This window comes from Podarcis vaucheri (genome assembly GCF_965113315.1).
Source record: "Podarcis vaucheri genome assembly, chromosome: Z".
In the NCBI taxonomy this organism is placed as follows: Eukaryota; Metazoa; Chordata; class Lepidosauria; order Squamata; family Lacertidae; genus Podarcis; species Podarcis vaucheri.
In genome coordinates this window covers 52,887,493-52,899,700 of record NC_138758.1, presented here as the reverse complement: position 1 = coordinate 52,899,700, position 12,208 = coordinate 52,887,493, and positions in this window count along the sequence as shown.

The following is a 12,208-nucleotide window of genomic DNA, read 5'->3' as shown; positions in this document are numbered from 1 at the left end:
AAGCGCAACTCAACACAACTCAACCCAAGTCAACTCAACTCAACGAAACTTAACGCAATGTAACACAACTCAACCCAAGTCAACACAACTCAACCCTAGTCAACACAACTCAATGCAACTCAACCCAAGTCAACTCAAGCCCTCGCTCTCCGTCCGTCAAAGCCCAGAGCCCGCCTACTGCCTGGAGTTCAACCCCCGGCGGGCGCAGCTATTGGCCACCGGGGAGGGAGGGGGCGGGCTCAAGGTCTGGCAGATGGGCGGGGCCTTTGGGGAGGAGGGAGGGAGGGAGAGGAGCCAGCTGGAGATGCTGGCCAATGAGGTGAGCGATTGACACAACGCACAACCCAGGAACACAACACAACCGATTGAGGGTCGGAAGGGGAAAGGGGGGCGACACAACGCAACAACACAACACACAACTCAACACAAGTCACCCCAAGTCAACACAACTCAAGGCAAGTCAACGCAAGTCAACACAACACACAACCCAGTGACTCAACCCAAGTCAACACAACTCAAGACAAGTCAACACAACTCAAGTCAACACAACTCAAGACAAGGCAACACAAGGCAACACACAACTCAACCCAAGTCAAGACAAGTCAACACAACTCAAGACAAGGCAACTCAACCCAGGTCAACGCAAGTCAACACAACCCAACATAACTCAAGGCAAGTCAACGCAAGTCAACACAACACACAACCCAATGACTCAACCCAAGTCAACACAACTGAACCCAAGTCAACACAACTCAAGACAACGCAAGTCAACACAACGCAAGGCAACACAACTCAACCGAACTCACCACAAGGCAACACACAAGTCAACGCAAGTCAACAGAAGTCAACGCAACTCAACACAGGTCAACACAATGCAAGGCAACACAACTCAACCGAACTCAACGCAAATCAACACAACCCAACATAACTCAACGCAAGACACATCAACACAACGCAAGACACATCAACGCAACTCAACACAACACAACTCAACCGTGAGTGGAAAGGGAAGGGGGACTGGGGGGTGACACAATTCAACAACACAACGCAACACACAACCCAACACACAACTCAACCCAAGTCAACTCCACTCAATGCAACTCAACCCAACTCAATGCAACACAACTCAACCCAAGTCAACTCCAGCCCTCGCTCTCCGTCCGTCAAAGCCCAGAGCCCGCCTACTGCCTGGAGTTCAACCCAAGGAGAGCTCAGCTATTGGCCGCCGGGGACGGAGGGGGCGGGCTCAAGGTCTGGCAGCTGGGCGGGGCCTTTGGGGAGGAGGGAGGGAGGGAGAGGAGCCAGCTGGAGATGCTGGCCAATGAGGTGAGCGATTGACACAACGCACAACCCAGGAACACAACACAACCGATTGAGGGTCGGAAGGGGAAAGGGGGGCGACACAACGCAACAACACAACACACAACTCAACACAAGTCACCCCAAGTCAACACAACTCAAGGCAAGTCAACGCAAGTCAACACAACACACAACCCAGTGACTCAACCCAAGTCAACACAACTCAAGACAAGTCAACACAACTCAAGTCAACACAACTCAAGACAAGGCAACACAAGGCAACACACAACTCAACCCAAGTCAAGACAAGTCAACACAACTCAAGACAAGGCAACTCAACCCAGGTCAACGCAAGTCAACACAACCCAACATAACTCAAGGCAAGTCAACGCAAGTCAACACAACACACAACCCAGTGACTCAACCCAAGTCAACACAACTCAAGACAAGTCAACACAACTCAAGTCAACACAACTCAAGACAAGGCAACACACAACTCAACCCAAGTCAACACAACTCAAGACAAGGCAACTCAACCCAGGTCAACGCAAGTCAACATAACTCAAGGCAAGTCAACGCAAGTCAACACAACACACAACCCAATGACTCAACCCAAGTCAACACAACTGAACCCAAGTCAACACAACTCAAGACAACGCAAGTCAACACAACGCAAGGCAACACAACTCAACCGAACTCAACACAAGGCAACACACAAGTCAACGCAAGTCAACAGAAGTCAACGCAACTCAACACAGGTCAACACAATGCAAGGCAACACAACTCAACCGAACTCAACGCAAATCAACACAACCCAACATAACTCAACGCAAGGCAACTCAACACAACGCAAGACACATCAACGCAACACAACACAACTCAACCGTGAGTGGAAAGGGAAGGGGGACTGGGGGGTGACACAATTCAACAACACAACGCAACACACAACCCAACACACAACTCAACCCAAGTCAACTCCACTCAATGCAACTCAACCCAACTCAATGCAACACAACTCAACCCAAGTCAACTCCAGCCCTCGCTCTCCGTCCGTCAAAGCCCAGAGCCCGCCTACTGCCTGAAGTTCAACCCAAGGAGAGCTCAGCTATTGGCCGCCGGGGACGGAGGGGGCGGGCTCAAGGTCTGGCAGCTGGGCGGGGCCTTTGGGGAGGAGGGAGGGAGGGAGAGGAGCCAGCTGGAGATGCCGGCCAATGAGGTGAGCGATTGACACAACACACAACCCAGGAACACAACACAACACAAGTCAACTGATTGAGGGTGGGAAGGGTGACACAACTCAACACAAGTCAACACAACTCAACCCAAGTCAACACAAGTCAACCGAACTCAACACAACTCAACACAACTCAACTGAAGTCCACACAAATCAACACAAGTCAACGCAACTCAATGAAACTCAACCCAAGTCAACAGAAGTCAACGCAACTCAACACAAGTCAATGCAACTCAACACAAGTCAACACAACTCAAGACAACTCAACTCAACGCAAGTCAACTCAACGCAACACACAACCCAGTGACTCAATGCAGCTCAACACAACTCAAGACAACACAACTCAAGACAAGTCAACTCAACGCAAGTCAACACAAGGCAACACACAACTCAACCCAAGTCAACGCAAGACAAGTCAACGCAAGACAAGTCAACACAACACAACACACAACCCAGTGACTCAATGCAACTCAAGACAACTCAAGACAAAATGCAACTCAACACAACTCAAGACAAGTCACCCCAACGCAAGTCAACACAACTCAACACAACACACAACCCAATGACTCAATGCAACGCAACTCAACCCAAGTCAACACAACTCAAGACAAGTCAACACAACTCAAGACAAGTCAACTCAACGCAAGTCAACACAACTCAAGACAGGTCAACGCAACTCAACACAACTCAACACAACTCAACTGAAGTCCACACAAATCAAGACAACTCAACACAAGTCAACGCAACTCAATGAAACAACCCAAGTCAACAGAAGTCAACGCAACTCAACACAAGTCAATGCAACTCAAGGCAACGCAACTCAACACAAGTCAATGCAACTCAACACAAGTCAACACAACTCAAGACAACTCAACTCAACGCAAGTCAACTCAACGCAACACACAACCCAGTGACTCAATGCAGCTCAACACAACTCAAGACAAGTCAACGCAAGTCAACACAAGTCAACACACAACTCAACCCAAGTCAACGCAAGACAACTCAACGCAAGTCAACACAACACAACACACAACCCAATGACTCAATACAACTCAAGACAAAATGCAACTCAACACAACTCAAGACAAGTCACCCCAACGCAAGTCAACACAACTCAACACAACACACAACCCAATGACTCAATGCAACGCAACTCAACCCAAGTCAACACAACTCAAGACAAGTCAACTCAACGCAAGTCAACACAACTCAAGACACGTCAACTCAACGCAAGTCAACACAACTCAACACACAACCCAATGACTCAATGCAACTCAACACATCTCTACCCAAGTCAACACAACTCAGGACAAGTCAAGACAAGTCAACACAACTCAAGACAAGTCAACTCAACGCAAGTCAACACAACTCAAGACAGGTCAACTCAACGCAAGTCAACACAACTCAACACAACACACAACCCAATGACTCAATGCAACTCAACACATCTCTACCCAAGTCAACACAACTCAAGACAAGTCAACACAACTCAAGACAAGTCAACTCAACGCAAGTCAACACAACTCAAGACAGGTCAACTCAACGCAAGTCAACACAACTCAACACACAACCCAATGACTCAATGCAACTCAACACATCTCTACCCAAGTCAACACAACTCAACGCAAGTCAACCGATTGAGGGTGGGAAGGGTGACACAACTCAATGCAACTCAAGACAACTCAACGCAACTCAAGACAACTCAACTCAAGACAACTCAACGCAACTCAAGACAAGTCAATGCAACTGAAGTCAACGCAACTCACCACAAGTCACCCCAAGTCAACACAACTCAACCCAAGTCAATGCAACTCAACACAAGGCAACACACAACTCAACCCAAGTCAACGCAACTCAAGACAACTCAACGCAAGGCAACACACAACTCAACCCAAGTCAACACAACTCAAGACAAGTCAACACAACTCAAGACAAGTCAACTCAACGCAAGTCAACACAACTCAACACAACTCAATGCAAGGCAACACAAGGCAACACACAACTCAACCCAAGTCAACACAACTCAAGACAAGTCAACGCAATGCAAGACAAGTCACCTCAACACAAGGCAACACACAACTTAAGACAAGTCAACACAATACATGTCAACACAACTCAAGACAAGTCAACACAACTCAACCCAAGTCAACACAACTCAACCCAAGTCAACACAACTCAAGACAATTCAACTCAACGCAAGTCAACACAACTCAACACACAACCCAGTGACTCAACACAACTCAAGACAAGTCAACACAAGACAAGTCAACTCAACGCAAGGCAACACAAGGCAACACACAACTCAACCCCAGTCAACACAAGTCAAGACAACACAACTCAACACGACACACAACACAACCTGTACGTTTCTTGGTTGGACTTCAATTAAATGGGAAATAAAGTTTTGTTTTCAATTCAATTTTATGTATGTAAATATATGTAAATTATTAAATTGTTCTTGGTTCACAAAAGGGGTGTGTGTTTGTGTGTGTGTGTGCTTGTGTGTGTGTGCTTGTGTGTGTTTTTGTGTTTGTTTTTGTGTGTGTGTGTTTGTGTTTGTGTGTGCGCTTGTGTGTGTGCTTGTGTGTGTGTGCTTGTGTGTGTGTGCTTGTGTGTGTGTGCTTGTGTGTGTGTGTGTTTGTTTTTGTGTGTGTGTGTTTGTGTTTGTGTGTGCGCTTGTGTGTGTGCTTGTGTGTGTTTTTGTGTGTGTGTGTGTGTGTGCTTGTGTGTGTGTGCTTGTGTGTGTTTTTGTGTTTGTTTTTGTGTGTGTGTGTTTGTGTTTGTGTGTGCGCTTGTGTGTGTGCTTGTGTGTGTTTTTGTGTGTGTGTGTGTGTGTGCTTGTGTGTGTGTGCTTGTGTGTGTTTTTGTGTTTGTTTTTGTGTGTGTGTGTTTGTGTTTGTGTGTGCGCTTGTGTGTGTGCTTGTGTGTGTTTTTGTGTGTGTTTGTGTGTGTGTGTGCTTGTGTGTGTGTGCTTGTGTGTGTGTGCTTGTGTGTGTTTTTGTGTGTGTGTGTTTGTGTTTGTGTGTGCGCTTGTGTGTGTGCTTGTGTGTGTTTTTGTGTGTGTGTGTGTGTGTGCTTGTGTGTGTGTGCTTGTGTGTGTTTTTGTGTTTGTTTTTGTGTGTGTGTGTTTGTGTTTGTGTGTGCGCTTGTGTGTGTGCTTGTGTGTGTTTTTGTGTGTGTGTGTGCTTGTGTGTGTGTGCTTGTGTGTGTGTGCTTGTGTGTGTTTTTGTGTGTTTGTGTTTGTGTTTGTGTGTGCGCTTGTGTGTGTGCTTGTGTGTGTTTTTGTGTGTGTGTGTGTGCTTGTGTGTGTGTGCTTGTGTGTGTTTTTGTGTTTGTTTTTGTGTGTGTGTGTGTGCGCTTGTGTGTGTGCTTGTGTGTGTTTTTGTGTGTGTTTGTGTGTGTGTGCTTGTGTGTGTGTTTTTGTGTGTGTTTTTGTGTGTGTTTTTGTGTGTGTGTGTTTGTTTTTGTGTGTGTGTGTTTGTGTGTGTGCTTGTGTGTGTGCTTGTGTGTGTGTGCTTGTGTGTGTGTGCTTGTGTGTGTTTTTGTGTGTGTGTGTGTTTGTTTTTGTGTGTGTGTGTGTTTGTGTGTGCGCTTGTGTGTGTGCTTGTGTGTGTTTTTGTGTGTGTGTGTGTGTGTGCTTGTGTGTGTGTGCTTGTGTGTGTGTTTTTTGTGTGTGTGTGTTTGTTTTTGTGTGTGTGTGTTTGTGTTTGTGTGTGCGCTTGTGTGTGTGCTTGTGTGTTTTTTTGTGTGTGTGTGTGTTTGTGTGTGTGTGTGCGCTTGTGTGCGTGTGTGTGTGCTTGTGTTTGTGTGCGTGTGTGTGTGTGAACTCAACCCACAACTCAACACAAGTGAACGCAACCCAACCCACAACACAACTCAACCCACAACCCAACCCACAACACAACTCAGCTCAACACAAAACTCAACCGAACCCGAAAACTCAACCGAACACAACCCAACACAACACAACACACAACTCAACACACAGCTCAACCCAACTCAACTCAACACACAACTCAACCCACAACCCAACTCAACTCAACACACAACTCAACCCACAACCCAACACAACCCACACCCAACCCACAACCCAACAACTTACCCAACCCACAACCCAACACAACCCACACCCAACCACTCAACACAACACAACTGAAGACACAACCCAACAACTCAACCCACAACCCAACGCAACGCAATTCAACCCACAACCCAACCACTCAACACAACACACACAACGCAACACACAACGCAACTCAACCCTCACCCAACCACTCAACACAACACAACTGAAGACAACCCAACAACTCAACCCACAACCCAACGCAACGCAATTCAACCCACAACCCAACCACTCAACACAACACACACAACGCAACACACAACGCAACTCAACCCACAACCCAACCACTCAACCCAACCCACACAACACAACCCACAACGCAACTCAACTCAACCCACAACCCAACCACTCAACGCAACACACGCAACTCAACACACAACACAACTCAACACGCAACGCAACGCAACCCTCAACCCAACCACTCAACGCAACACACACAACTCAACCCACAACCCAACAACTCAACCCACAACCCAACACGCAACGCAACGCAACTCTCAACCCAACCACTCAACACAACACACACAACTCAACTCAACACAACACACACAACTCAACCCACAACCCAACAACTCAACCCACAACCCAACGCAACTCAACCCACAACCCAACGCAATGCAACGCAACTCAACCCACAACCCAATCACTCAACACTACACACACAACTCAACACTACACACACAACTCAACCCACAACGCAACTCAACCCACAACCCAACAACTCAAAACAACGCAACTCAACGCAACAAACCCCCAAACAACACAACCCAACTCCAACCCACAACCATATATTTTATATTATATTATGTCGTTGTGTTGTTGTTGTTGTTGTGTTGTTGTTGTTGTTGTTAGTTACACACCAGAACCGGACATTTGCCGATTACACAATTTGGGAAATTCCGGTTTCTTCCAGGATTTCCCGAGACTTGGATCAAGTTCTGCCCCCCAAGTCCTCTATGGGTCGCCGGTTCCGGCCGTGGGGCGGCTGGCGGCGTTGCCTTCTTCTCCAACGTGTGGGTCGCCGAGGAAGATGTGGGGCTGCGAGGAGAAGAGAGGGGCTATGGGGCGCTCCCAATGGTTCTCCAGACTGACCCATATGTGTGGGGCTGAGAGAAGGGGAGAGGGGCCATTCGACCCCCCAATTATCCTGTAGACTGACCCACATATGTGGGGCTGATAGGAGGGGAGATGTGGGGCTGAAAGGAGAGGGGCTATGGGGCACCCAATGGTCCTGTAGACTGACCCACATATGTGGGGCTGATAGAGGGGCTATGGGGCACCCAATGATCCTGTAGACTGACCCATATGTGTGGGGCTGAGAAGAGGAGAGGGGGAATTCGGCCCCCCAATGGTACTGTAGACAGACCCACATATGTGGGGCTGAGAGGAGGAGAGATGTGGGGCTGAGAGGAGAGGGGCTATGGGGCACTCAATAGTCCTCTAGACTGACCCACATATGTGGGGCTGAGAGGAGAGGGGCTATGGGGCACTCAGTGGTTCTCTAGACTGACCCATATGTGTGGGGCTGAGAGAAGGGGAGAGGGGCAATTCGACCCCCCAATGGTCCTGTAGACAGACCCACATATGGGGGGCTGATAGGAGGGGAGAGAGGCTATGGTGCACCCAATGGTCCTGTAGACTGACCCATATGTGTGGGGCTGAGAGAAGGGAGGGGGCAATTTGACCCCCCAATGGTTCTGTAGATAGACCCACATATGTGGGGCGGATAGGAGAGGAGATGTGGGGCTGAGGAGAGGGGCTATGGGGCACCCAATGGTCCTGTAGACTGACCCACATATGTGAGGCTGAGAGGAGAGGGGCTATGGGGCACTCAATGGTTCTCTAGACTGACCCATATGTGTGGGGCTGAGAAGGGGAGAGGGGCAATTTGACCCCCCATTGGTCCTGTAGACAGACCCACATATGTGGGGCTGATAGGAGAGGAGAGAGGCAATGGGACCCCAATTATCCTGTAGATTGACCCACATATGTGGGGCTGAGAAGAGGGGAGAGAGGCTATGGGGCACCCAATGGTTCTCTAGATTGACCCATATGTGTGGGGCTGATAGGAGAGGAGCGGGGCAATGGGAAGGCTGACCCACATATGTGGGGCTGAGAGGAGAGGGGCTATGGGGCACTCAGTGGTCCTCTAGACAGACCCACATATGTGGGGCTGATAGGAGGGGAGAGGGGCAATGGGAAGACTGACCCATATGTGTGGGGCTGAGAAGGGGAGAGGGGCCATTCGACCCCCCAATGGTCCTGTAGACAGACCCACATATGTGGGGCTGATAGGAGGGGAGAGAGGCTATGGGGCACCCAATGGTCCTCTAGACTGACCCATTTGTGTGGGGCTGATAGGAGGGGAGAGGGGCAATGGGACCCCAGTCATCCTGTAGACTGACCCATATGTGTGGGGCTGAGGAGAGGGGCTATGGGGCACTCAGTGGTCCTCTAGACAGACCCACATATGTGGGGCTGATAGGAGGGGAGAGGGGCAATGGGAAGACTGACCCACATATGTGGGGCTGAGAGGAGAGGGGCTATGGGGCACTCAGTGGTCCTCTAGACTGACCCACATATGTGGGGCTGAGAAGGGGAGAGGGGCAATTCGACCCCCCAATGGTCCTGTAGACAGACCCACATATGAGGGGCGGAGAGGAGAGGGGCAATGAGAAGACTGACCCACATATGTGGGGCTGAGAGGAGAGGGGCAATGGGAAGACTGATCCACATATGTGGGGCTGAGAGGAGAGGGGCTATGGGGCACTCAGTGGTCCTCTAGACTGACCCACATATGTGGGGCTGATAGGAGGGGAGAGAGGCTATGGGACCCCAATTATCCTGTAGACTGACCCACATATGTGGGGCTGATAGGAGGGGAGAGGGGCAATGGGAAGACTGACCCACATATGTGGGGCTGAGAGGAGAGGGGCTATGGATGGTCCTGTAGACTGACCCACATATGTGGGGCTGATAGGAGAGGAGAGGGGCAATGGGAAGACTGACCCACATATGTGGGGCTGAGAGGAGAGGGGCTATGGGTGGTCCTCTAGACCCACATATGTGGGGCTGATAGGAGAGGAGAGGGGCAATGGGAAGACTGACCCACATATGTGGGGCTGAGAGGAGAGGGGCTATGGGTGGTCCTCTAGACCCACATATGTGGGGCTGATAGGAGAGGAGAGGGGCAATGGGAAGACTGACCCATATGTGTGGGGCTGAGAGAAGGGGAGAGAAGCAAGGAGGTCCACGTTTCTATGGGGCAATGGAAGGGGCAAGGAAATCCAAGCTTGGGGGCCCAGATGTGGGGCAGATTGGAGGGAAGAGGGGCTATGGGGCACTCAATGGTCCTGTAGACTGACCCACATATGTGGGGCTGATAGGAGGGGAAAGTGGGGCAATGGGGACCCCCCAATGGTCCTGTAGACTCACCCACATATGTGGGGCTGAGAGGAGGGGAGAGGGACAAGGAGGTCCAGGTTTCTATGGGGCAACGGAAGGGGAGAGGGGCAATGGGACCCCCCATTATCCTGTAGACTGACCCACATATGTGGGGCTGATAGGAGGGGAGATGGGCAATGGGACTCCCCAGTGGTCCTCTAGACAGACCCACATATGTGGGGCTGATAGGAGGGGAGGTGCAAGGAGGTCCAGGTTTCTATGGGGCAATGGAAGGGGCAAGGAGGTCCAGGTTTCTATGGGGCAGCGGAAGGGGCAAGGAGGTCCAAGTTTCTATGGGGCAACGGAAGGGGCAAGGAGGTCCAGGTTTCTATGGGGCAACGGAAGGGGCAAGGAGGTCCAAGTTTCTATGGGGCAATGGAAGGGGCAAGGAGGTCCAGGTTTCTATGGGGTGATGGAGGTCCAGCTTTCTATGGGGCTGATAGGAAGAGGTACAAGGAGGTCCACCTTTCTATGGGGAGATGGAAGGGGCAAGGAAATCCAAGCTTCCATGGGGCTGATAGGAGGGGAGAGGTGCAATGGGACTCCCTAATGTTCCTCTAGACTGACCCACATATGTGGGGCAGGTAGGGGAGAGGTACAAGGAGCTCCAAATTTCTATGGGGCGATGGAAGGGGAGAGGGGCAAGGGGGCTCAAGGGTCCTCTAGACCAACCCAGATGTGGGGCTGAGAGGGGCAATGGGGCGGAAGGGTCTGTGGGGCTGAGAGGAGCAAGGAGATCCAGGTTTCTATGGGGCAATGGAAGGGGCAAGGAAATCCAAGCTTCCATGGGGCTGATAGGAGGGGAGAGGGGCAATGGGGCACCCCCAATGGTCCTCTAGACTGACCCATATGTGGGGCTGATAGGAGAGGGGCTATGGGGCACTCAATGGTCCTCTAGACTGACCCATATGTGGGGCTGATAGGAGAGGGGCTATGGGGCACTCAATGGTCCTCTAGACTGACCCACATATGGGGCTGATAGGAGGGGAGAGGATCAATGGGACCCCCAATTGTGCTGTAAACTGACCCACATATGTGGGGCTGATAGGAGGGGAGAGAGGCTATGTGGCACCCAATGGTCCTGTAGACTGACCCACATGTGTGGGGCTGATAGAAGGGGAGAGGATTAATGGGACCCCCAATTGTGCTGTAAACTGACCCACATATGTGGGGCTGATAGGAGGGGAGAGAGGCTATGGGACCCCCAATTGTGCTGTAAACTGACCCACATATGTGGGGCTGATAGGAGGGGAGAGAGGCTATGGGGCACCCAATGGTCCTCTAGACTGACCCACATGTGTGGGGCTGATAGAAGGGGAGACTTTCTATGGGGCAACGGGACAGCTGCAAGTGGCCCCCCAAACCCTCCATCCCCACCCCGATCTCCATGGGGCAACAACATAGGACCCGAACCCACCACCCTGATCTCCACCCCACACATGGGGGTCTGCCCCCCAACCCACAAAATCACCAGAGTCCTTTTCTGCTTGGACCAATAGCCTTTATTTCTCAAAGCAAAGCCGGACCTTCCGCCCTTCCGGATATGGGGCAGAGCATGTGGGGCAGGAGAGCATGCGTGTGGGGCAGGGGCCACTTAGGGGGCAGCTTGGCAAACCAGGCGGGATTGTGGGGAATCTAGTGGAATTGTGGAGACCCACAACCTGGGACCCCAACCTGCCCCCCTGCCCTTCCACCCCACACTTGGGGGCCACCCCCCAACCCCCAATAAAGACCCAGTCCACCCTGCCCCACACTTTGGGGTCACCCCCCCAACCCCCAAGAAAGACCCACACTCCGAATCTGCTTGGACCAATTATATTTATTTCTCAAAGCAAAGCCAAACCTTCCGGATGTGGGGCAGAGCGTGTGGGGCAGGAGAGCATGCGTGTGGGGCAGGGGCAGCTCAGCCAACCAGGCGGGATTGTGGGAAATCTAGTGGAATTGTGGGGAGTTCTAGCGTGGGAAGGGCAGCGGCGGGAAGGGGGCCTGCCCCACAGCGCCGTGGGGCAGGGCCCTCCGTGGACGAAGAGGGAGCGGGAGCTGTGGGGGATCTAGGGGGAGTTGTAGCGCGGGAGCGGCGGCGCCGGGAATGGGGTGCGCCGGGAAAC